Here is an 11,550-nt window from a genome sequence, read left to right on the forward strand (position 1 = left end):
TTGTGATCCAGGGACCAATAAACTCCTGTCAGTCTAGAAGCCTTGCAAATCTGCTGATCAGTATCTGTACTTGTGCAAGGTTACTTAGACCTGGAACTCCTTACCTGTATCCATCAGGTCTATACTCTCCCTCCCATCTTTCAAAAGCACCCAGAAAGACTTCATGGTTAAAATCTGGCTCTGTTCTTGCTCAAATCCAGGATAAACAATATCCCTAAATGTGAACAAGTATTTTTTTATTCCTGTTACCTCCTTACTATCCCTTCTTCACTTGCTTCCTTACTGCTATCTAATTCTCTTCCCTGACTTTCTCTCTAAATATACCTTAAGCCTGTTTTTCCCTCACTCCATAATGAAATTCTTATTTGTTTTAGACTAACTTACCTTACTTTCTCTACAAACTGTCTAAAGTTGCTCTAAATATTAAGTGATTGTCATATACTGTGTATCAATTTTTAACCTATATTTTTATGTCTAATTTGTTATAATTATTTCAACTGCAAATGTTTTTGTTTTATTTTTGAAGATTGTAAATTAATTGCTCTTAAAATGTTTTGTAATAATTCAGAGCTTTTCTCCCCAGGCCTCAGCTGAAAATGGGCTTCTATCCAGTCAGACTTTGCCGGTAATCAAATGTCAATAAATAAATAAATTAAATAAAAGTAACAGATGGCATTTAAAGCAGTCTTGTACATTTATTGCAAATGACCAAACCTGCTGTAATCTGAACCACCGTTCTTCTGTGGTATCAGCATCTGTGTTTGAAATATCAATATCGGTGACAATGTGATGTACAGCTATTTATCTATATTTGCCTTTCTTAATCATAGTACAGCACTGAGATTCAAAGGATTTTTTGTCCCAGCCTAGAAGCCCTATGTGGTTAAATGACAAAAAGTCATACAGTAGGCAGAAGGAAAATGTAGGAATCAAACCCTGGAGCACAGGATGAAGCTTCTTAACTCAGTCTTCTTTGCTAACTGCCAGATATTTTAAACATGCAGAAATATAAGCTGCCTATATTGCTAAAGCGTGAGACTACAGTAACATGCACTTCCTGTGTGCTAAGGGGTGAGACTACTGTGCCATGCATTTCCTGTGTGCTAAGGGGTGAGACTACAGTACCATGCACTTCATGTGTGCTAAGGGATGAGACTACCATGCCATGAACTTTCTGTGTGCTAAGGGGTGAGACTACCATGCCATGCACTTCCTGTGTGCTAATGGGGTGAGACTACAGTTCCAATTTTCTAAGTTTATAAGAGCAATATTTAAAATTTGTCTCTATTTTTGGGCCTTTGTCCCCCAGTTATTTCAGGCTTTGTCCAGATTTTGTGCACTAAGAGGTTGAGAGGTATGCACCACCATCTCACCATGATGACATCAAAAGTGTGTGACAGAAGTACATTACAGTTATAAGTGTGACAGCAGCAATGATCAGGTCTTCATTTGCACCAAGCCTGAGTGATACTGAATGGGCAATATTAAAAACAGAATAATGCCTTTCTTCCAATGTCCATAACAGCATTCTCACTCTGATTACAAAACACAGAAAAAATATCTAGAGTGTCTTGGTACTCTTAGTGGCCAGCAGAAGACAAGAAGCTGGGACCACTCAATTCTGTAGCAAAATAAACACAGCCGAATGAAGCAGTGGTCAGCTGAAGATTGCTATACAGTCATACCTCTCAACTTCTTTGCTCAAAAATTATGGTCAAAGCAAAAATAATTGGGGGGTAAAGGCCCAGACTCAGACAATTGTGGTGGTGCTGCAGTAGCGTTGTCACCTCACAGTAAGACCGGTTCAATTCTCAGCTAGATCGTCTTCTGTGTGGAGATATACGTGAATGGGCGTACCTTCATTGAAGGTTGTGCGTCAGGGCTGGCAACTCGGCACGTAAAAATCAACTGCCAATCATTAATGGACCGGAGTTCCGCTGTGGTGACCCCTAACCGGGAAAAGCCGAAAGACACATAAATACATACATACATTATATAATTCACTTTGAAAGATAATAGAAGACTTTCCCTACTCCACAGCTCAGATCGCTTTCCTTGTTCTCAGTGATCTTGTCTCTCTCTTTCCACCAAACAATTCACCTGTCTATCCTATTCCCTTGGTGGCTCTGCATTCACTGATAGTTTTTCTTAGACAATAAATCCAGCTCAGACCGGGTGTAGCCTCATTACGCTCGGGCACACTTCATACCCTACCCCCATTCCCACTCACCCCTGCTTACTCTAGATGTATCCTCTAGTCTCTCTGCCAAAGTCTTCTTTTCAATCCAATTATCCAATCGATTCATCCTTGCTCTAAAAACTTATACCTTCCCCCACTGCACTTCACTCCTCTATCACACTCCCCTCCCATTCCCTTCCTACCACACCCCTCCTCTTACAATCAATATGTCCACTCTTCCACCACTCATACTCACACCTTTAAAATATAATAACATGCTACTGCAGTTCCTTTTACCTTCCATTCTGTTCTTCCTCTCCTCACTGTCATCTTACCATTCTTATAGGTTTATAGGTGAGTACTAGGCTAATGGCCCTGGAGCCTTTACAAGCCTAGCCTATAGGATTACCCTGGCATCATGCCACCCGACCTTACTTCCCAGTGCCACTGTCAAGTAGAGCCACTGGAGTGATCCTTGGGGTGAATTTTCTATTTCCCATCCACTCATCAAGATTTCTCTTGAAGAGGGCCAGTGAGGTGCTCTATTTGACATGTATGGGAAGTTTATTCCATAGCATGGGCAGTCTTTGGGTTATGAACCTGTTCCTCCAGCTTGTTCTGTTGATTGTAGTAATGAGGTTGAGGTCTCTGGAGCATTTGGTGTGGAGGGATTGGGATTTCTTTAGACGTAGCATTTCTAATAGAGCTGGGTGAGACATGGCTTTGTAAGTCAAGTGGAGATCACCTCTAAATAGGCGATATGAGACAGAGAATAGTTGGAGTTTTTTGAGTCTGTCCATATAGAGCAAGTGTTTAAGGCCTAGGATCCTCTTTGTGAGGTAATGTTGTGGCCTGTCCAGTTGTTGTAGGTGTCTAGTAAGGTACATGCCAAATGGGGCATTGTACTCTATGATTAGCCTAATGAGGGAAGAGAAGAGGGAGACAATGACCTCTTTCTTCCTGGATACAAAACCCTTAGTAATGAGATGTGCCATATAGAAGGACTTTCTGACCACAGTGGCAATGTGGTGGTCAAAAGAGAGGTTGCTGTCAACCTGTGTTCCCAAATCTCTTGTAATGCCTTCTGTGTTCAGTGGACTACCATCAATGTGGCAATTCATGGGAACCAGGTTTTTCCCAAAGGGGATGATGACACATTTTTTGGCATTGAGCTTAAGGCCATAGTTCTGACACCAGTCATTAGTCTCAGTGAGGCCTTTCTGTAGGATGTCAACATCACTTGGGGAGTTAATAATTTCTCCCAACTTGCAATTCATCTGCAAACTTTGTCAGCTAAAGTTACTTCATGTTGGCCTGGACTTCAGAAAAGTAGATACCAAACAGGAGAGGACCCTCGACCGAACCCTGTGGGGCTCCACTTGTGACTGGTCAGCAGTTTGACTTGGAGTCAGCTACTTTCACACTGTGGGTTCTATCTGTAAGCCAGTTTGCAACCCACCTAGTGATATAGGGGTAGATGCCTAGCTTAGTGAGTTTTTCTATGATTCCTGAGTGGGGAATGTCATAGTGCCGACTCTGTCACTCAGAGGACTGGTATTTGAAATTTCTTAAGCTATGTATTAAGTTGCACACATAAGTTGTTGGACAGAAAGAAAGGGATGTTATAAAAATGACTGACAGTTCATTTGGGTCATTAATTTGACTAAATATCTTTGTCACTGTGTCCTGTCTTCTGCAGCAGGTAATCTCAATCCATCAGAGATGAAGTTATATTCATACTGTTGCTTATCTGTTGAGATCCACCCCAGCACAGTGTGCTGCAATTTTGCTTATGATATGAGATGTACTAAATTTTATTTACAGTTAGTGAAGGAAAAAAACAGCCAGAGGTGGGACATACATAAATAAGCAGCCAGCAAGACAACAAATAATTAAAAAAAATTATATATATATATATATATATATATATATATATATATATATATATATATATATATATGGGTTCACAACATATGACCGAAAGTTCATATGACCGAAGCCCATTTGACTGATACCAAATGACCGAAAAGTTCATTTGACCAAAAACCCAGATAACCGAAAACTCATTTGACTGAAAAACAGCACTGGCAGGTATATGCCCTGTTCCCCACGGTAGTGCGACCCTGCAGTGAGAATATATTGTTAGGGGGGGTGTGGGGGGCATAGCCCCCACATAATTGCAGTTTATGCACTATTAAATACATGTGCACCCATTCAAAATACATTAAAACATATAACATTAGTAAAAGCTGGTTGCCCCCACACCCCCCCTAACTTTATATTCTCACTCCAGGGTCGCACTATATATGAGATTGAACTGGGAGGTATTATAGAGCTGTCATTGCCACTATTTCAGTCACCCAAAGTGGTACATTTTTTATGTAAATGTAGGAATTTACAGGACAAATCATGTCAACAACTGGTGCAAATATCCAGACTTCATTTGTTTGCTGCAGTAGAACTTGCTGTTGTAGAATTTGTATATGTTGCTTCATATAATGCTGAGATGATTTAGTTAAAAAATACGTAAAAGCTTAAGAAATGTTTTTGGACTAAAATCTCAGGGCACTTTTTTCATTTTTATTATTTATTAATTTATTTATTTTGCAGGACACAGCTGTCCAGATAGGGACTGTCCTGGGTAAAAGGGGCAGGTAGTAACACACAATGAATCTGGCTAGCGGTTTGTGGCTTTTATTACTTTTTAATGACTATTCATAAGCCGATGCAGCATCGACTTGGAACGTTTAAACTGTTCTGCTCATATAACCTCCTGTGACCCCACATGCAACCAATCAAAATTTGGCAGAGATGGATTTAAGATCCTCATTTCCTCCACCATAAGTGCAGAACAAAAAGGGACAAGCTTGTGACAGATGATGGGGAATTATACTTAAGACATACAGCAGAATATTCCAGTGGGTATAAGATGTAAAAGCAATACTTATGAAAACAATGGAATGCATTTCTACTGTGCTGACTAGGGTTACTTTAAAATTCATAGTTTTGTGCTCACCATCAAAAATACTAGCAGTGAATTTGTAAACAAATTACATTGTCCAGGGGCCACCTCACAGCCACGTGACTGACAGGTTTCTTCGCAGGGAGGTGGTTAGGAATCTAGTTGAGAGAATAGGTAAAAAAAGAAATGGGTGATAGGCTCATAGGTACTTACTGCCCTGTTAACCCATGAGGATCTTTAAAAGCTTAGCCTTACATTCCCATGGAAGTTTATTTATTTATTTAATGTTTGTTTACTGGAAAAGTCCGACTGGACACAGGTCCTTTTTCAGCGGAGGTCCGGGGAGAAAATCTCCATGAGTATGTTGTTCATCATTGTATTATAGTAAAGGTGACCTAGCAATGGGCAGAAATGTACATGTTTACCCTATCCATGATGGGCAAGGGTGCTAAACCAGAGGTGAACCTGTGCTCACCCATCCATTCATATGTTGTTAGTCATTGTATTATAGTAAAGGTAACCTAGCAATGGGCAGACATTTACATGTTTGTTAGTCATTGTATTATAGTAAAGGTGACCTAGCAATGGGCAGACATTTACATGTTTTCCCTATCCATGATGGGCAAGGGTGCTAAACCAGAGGTGAACCTGTGCTCACCCATCCATTCATATGTTGTTAGTCATTGTATTATAGTAAAGGTAACCTAGCAATGGGCAGACATTTACATGTTTGTTAGTCATTGTATTATAGTAAAGGTGACCTAGCAATGGGCAGACATTTACATGTTTGTTAATCATTGTATTATAGTAAAGGTAACCTAGCAATGGGTAAACATTTACATGTTTTCCCTATCCATGATGGACAAGGGTGCTAAATCAGAGGTGAACTTGTGGTCACCCATCCATTCATATGTTGTTAGTCATTGTATTATAGTAAAGGTAACCTAGCAATGGGAAGACATTTACATGTTTACCCTATCCATGATGGGCAAGGGTGCTAAACCAGAGGTGAACCTGTGGTTACCCATCCACTCATCTAAGTTATATCTGAATAGAGTAAGGAAGGTGTTCTGGTTTATATGGGGAGGGAGATGATGCTCCAGGATTGGTATACTCTGTGACACATTTCTACCCCTCCAACCAGTTCTATTTATGTTGCAAAAGAGATTGAGATCTCCTGAGCGGGTGCTTATGCTGCCATTGGAATTCCAAGTGTGAAATAAGTCTGACAGCACAGGGTCTGCTGAGGGTCTGCCTGTAAGGCAGAGATTGCCCCTCAGTAGTCTGTAAGACATCGAGTAGAGGGACAAGACTGTGAGATGGTCTGCATAGCTTTCATGATTTAGGCCCTTGATTCTCCCAGTGAGAAAGCATTGTGATCATTCAAGTTGTGTCAGGTGTTTGGACAGGTACATACAGAGCAGACCGTTATACTGAATGACCAGTCTAATGAGTGCTGAGTACAATGGAATAATGACATCCCTGGAGTGGTACACCTTGAAAAGGACTTTCTGACAAGACTGGACTCACTGTGGTTGAAAGATAGCTCTTTCTTCAAATGGGGTCCCAGGTCACTAATTACAGGATCAATTTTCGGTAGAGTGTTGTCAATGTGATAGTTACAGGGGACATTTTGCTTGCTGAAGGATACTATTATACATCTCTTGGCATTCAGTTTTATCTCTTTGAGGTATATCTATCTTCTTCTTCTTTTGGCTTTTCCTGGTTAGGGGTTGCCACAGCAGAACACCTGTCCACTCTTGATTGGCAGTGGAGTTTTACGGTGTTGAGTTGCCAGCCCGGCGCCCAACCTAATGGCATGAGGAAATTTTGTTTGTGAAATACAGGTATCCAGTTTATAAGAAAAGCTTATGTTTGAACTTAAGTGCTACAGTTTAAAAGTTACGCTGGTATTTTCTGGTGTGCTTAGAAAAGCTGTTTTCATTTGCTATGGCCATTTTGTAGGCTTTTATGGATTTTTCTTTGTCCTTTAGACTTGAATTTGCATGCATGTGTAGTGGTCATTTTGAGCAACATGCAATGCCATTCAGGCAAAGGTTGTGTGACCATCTCAGGGATGACAGGATAGACTACATAAATGCCTCCATGTAGAAGGGACAAATAACTCCAGAACCAGCCATGTTGCTTCTTCCACATCACAAGGACAAATGTCAGGTCACCATCTTGTAAGTGGTGCATCTTTTCTTATTATAGAAAGACGACAGATTGAAAATAGACTCAAAAGAGTAACATCAGCTGCTGATTTATTGTCTTATAACTGACCTTGGAAACTACAGAAGCTGAAATGTAGAAAAAAGTCCTTTAATATTAGGTAGTAATGGAATACATCATCACAATATAATATTTAAGAATTGTTTATTTCAGTTCTTAAATAATGTGTTAATAACGTAGAAGCCTCTCCCATCTCATATTTCCTCTTTCACCCATTTCCTTTCTTCCTCCACCTTCCGTCTGCTCCCCATCTGGGGTGGCTTCTCATCTTTTGGGAGACAACCCCCAGAAATAAAGAAAGCAGTGATTACTACAACTTTTGATATTATACACAGGTGGAAAAGACAGCCTGTGCTAACTGTTCACTGTTGTTCTTTGAGATGACATGGATGGTTCTGGAAGCAGCATTAACAGATCTGAGCTCTTCATAAATCATTCAAAGGATAAAGGGAGCTCTGTTGTAGCTGGTAGGAACAGAAAGCATTAGCAGCACAACACCAGATGATGTAGCCAGCGACTGAATGTGACAATGGATACTAAGAGGACAGGACGATCATCAGGAAATGTACATTCTCAGGAGCTGGCGTAGAGTAGGCCGAAGAGAAGGAACAGGAAGGAGACTTTCCTGATTTATATAACGCTGATCACACTGAAGATAATACTGGACAGACTGATGCATGCATTGATGTTTTTTAGAATTACCGGGCAAGAAAAGGTAGACAAGATAAAGGAAAGAAATTGTGGGAGACATAATGATCAAGATACGGTTAGGACAGTGGCTGTTCGAAGATCAGGCCAAAGCCACTAGTCACAGGGCTTCAAAGAACTGGTTATCTCAGATGTCCAGAAATTTCTGATTAAACCATTAGAAATAACAGGAAGGGAAACTCACAACTGTATTCCTCTGGACTTCAGGATGATTGTGGGACTTGGAAGGAAAATATAGGTTATATAATGCTGGTAGCTTTAGCTGCCATTTATACAGATCATCACAACTTTGTGAGAAAAGCTTTGGAAAGGCAATTATGTTGCTTTAATTCAGCCCCTGGATTAGATGGGGCTGCAATGGATTTTAGAAGAGGCTGGACCAAGGTCAAAAGACATTATAGCAACCTTAGCTGTGGATGTAAAGTGGAAGCTCTACAAGTTTAGGACAAGAAGATGAGCCAACTGGGCCTTTGGGCTGATATATCATATAACTGCAATAATAGAAAAGAAGCCACACAGGCTATTTTAATTCTCAGACAACACAGAAGCTGAAAGATGTAAGTCCGGGTTTTAGTATGATAAGAGTGTTTGTAAATGGATGGCCACATACAGATATTTGTGGTGGAGCATTCGCAGTCCTAATATTTGGCTATAATTTATGTTGGATCAATTGCAGCAAACTGTGTCTAACAAGGAATCCAAGTTCACTGGGAAGGCCTATTTGGGCTTTAAAATCCACAAGTGTGCATGGCTTAGATATTGCTTTATCTACGTCTCCACAACATGCAATGGTGGACATCATCGGGGTGAAATGAAACATGAGGGCAGTCTAACAACAGCAGAAGGGAAGCCAAAAGTGAAGGGGGCAGGAGTTTTCATCAATATGGCATAAGGTTAATCTAAAGGGTTATTCTGGATGGGAGGAAGGTATGACGGAGTTGAGGTCAGAGATTCTAAAGAGATGAAATGACCCATCAGCTGGCAACAACTCAAGGAGCTGTTGAGAAGTTATGCCAAAAAGGGGTCATTCAGTTTGTGGTGCAGATATTATTAGAGGGTTTTGCAGTACAATCAGATCTTTTCATTACAGGTAATACATGTAGGATCCTAAAATCAGTCTTACACAATGTGGCCATAGTCTGTGCAGTACTAAAGAGGTCAGAGCAGCTGGGGTAGCAGGCCCCTTACTAAGGAGGTCAGAGCAGCTGGGGCAGCAGGCCACTTACTAAGGAGGTCAGAGCACCTGGGGTAACAGGCCCCTTACTAAGGAGGTCAGAGCAGCTGGGGTAGCAGGCCCCTTACTAAGGAGGTCAGAGCAGCTGGGGTAGCAGGCCCCTTACTAAGGAGGTCAGAGCAGCTGGGGTAGAAGGCCCCTTACTAAGGAGGTCGGAGCAGCTGGGGTAACAGGCCCCTTACTAAGGAGGTCAGAGCAGCTGGGGTAGCAGGCCCCTTACTAAGGAGGTCGGAGCAGCTGGGGGTAGCAGGCCCCTTACTAAGGAGGTCAGAGCACCTGGGGTAGCAGGCCCCTTACTAAAGAGGTCAGAGCACCTGGGGTAGCAGGCCCTTTCTCCAAATTGTTGTTATTGCAGTTGAAGCTAAAACCCATAGCACTGATACCAAAGAAACAGTTTGGAAAAATTATGTTAGTCATAACTTATCCCATCTGAATTAGACATCTGTAAATAACAGTGTAAGTAAGGAAGTGTCATGGGTACAATACTCTTCCCTAGATTATTATTCTGGCAGCTTCCACCCATGTCTGGCTAAGTTAGACATGCAGCTTTCTACATGTTGCCCAGTTATGATAAAGTCCCGCATTTACTGAATACACATCTAGGCAGAATATACTTTTATAATAAGGGTGTACCTATGGGATATGCAGTACGATGTACCACTTCTGACCATATACCTATGAGATATGCAGTGGTATGTACCACTTATGAGCATATACCTATGGGATATGCAGTGGCATGTACTACTTCTGACCATATACCTATGGGATATGCAGTGGTATGCACCACTTCTGACCATATACCTACGGGATATACAGTGGTATGTCCAACTTCTGACCGTATACCTTCAGGATGTGCAGTGGTATGTACCACTTCTGACCATATACCTATGGGATATACAGTGGCATGTACCACTGCTGACCATATACCTATGGGATATGCACTGGCATGTACCACTTCTGACCATATAGCTATGGGATATACAGTGGTATGTACGATGTATGACTATATACCTATGGGATATACAGTGGTATGTACCACATCTGAAATTTTCCACAGCTCTTCACTGGATATTAGAGATGAGTAACTCATCAAACAGAGCAGTGCATTATATGGATGATTTCTTGATAATTGAAGGCAAATAGGGTATACAGGAGGATACAGAGGCATTCCAACACCTCTGCAGCATACCTTAGAGGTGTTCTTTGTAGCAGACAGTTTGGAGGTACCAGCCAAGACATTAAGCATTTAGGAGCTGGAAATAGATATAGGACTGCAAACAATCAGACTGTCTGGCAACAAACGCAGAACCTTGGCTGACATGATAAGCATGGCAGTCATGAAGAAGTAGCCGTGGGTTGAGGAAACTGTGTCATCACAATGGTTGTTGGTTTTTCCTACAGTTTGGTCATATCAGGCCAGACGTTTACTAGGTCATCAGCTAATTTACTGAAAGTATAGCAGCAAAGGTCAAAGGTTCCACAGGGTGTCATGTCTGAGGCAGATGATGGAAGATCTATATATTTATCAGACATTTCTGAAGGGTTTTAATGGGGTAACCTTTTAGCAGCAGGAATGGGTGGGGAACAATGAATAAGGGCTTTACCCAGTTGCAGAAGGGGCTAGCAATGGCTTAGATCTTTACCCAGTCGCAGAAGGGGCTAGCAATGGCTTAGATCTTTACCCAGTCGCAGAAGGGGCTAGCAATGGCTTAGATCTTTACCCAGTTGCAGAAGGGGCTAGCAATGGCTTAGATCTTTACCCAGTTGCAGAAGGGGCTAGCTATGGCTTAGATCTTTACCCAGTTGCAGAAGGGGGGGGGGGGTCATACAGCAAGGTGTGGGCCTGCATGCAGGTTATGGTAAAAAAGGAATAATTTTGGATGGATTGTCGAGAGCACACGGTAAATAATGAAAAAAGAAGGGGAAAGGGAAGAAAATCTGCACGAGGAAGGACAAGAAGAAGCTGTTTAGGGCGTGAACTAGGTGAAGAAGAAACTGTAAAAGAAAAAAATATGGAGGGGAAAACGAGGAGAGAGTGCATGCAGGAAGAGAGTTCAGGAGCAGGGATTGATACGGATATTTGTTTGAAGTTCTAGCCAGTGAAAAATCAGATTCTGCAGATCAAGGCTAATTTGTACATAAATCCAGGAAAAATATTCAATCGGGTAGAGAGTAAAATTAAGAAAATGCAAATTTAACAACAGTCCCTGGTATACTTAAAAAGAAGGAAAAGCA

The sequence above is a fragment of the Protopterus annectens genome, chromosome 3.part1 (genome assembly GCF_019279795.1).
Source record: "Protopterus annectens isolate FY-2018-M chromosome 3.part1, PAN1.0, whole genome shotgun sequence".
Taxonomy (NCBI): Eukaryota; Metazoa; Chordata; order Ceratodontiformes; family Protopteridae; genus Protopterus; species Protopterus annectens.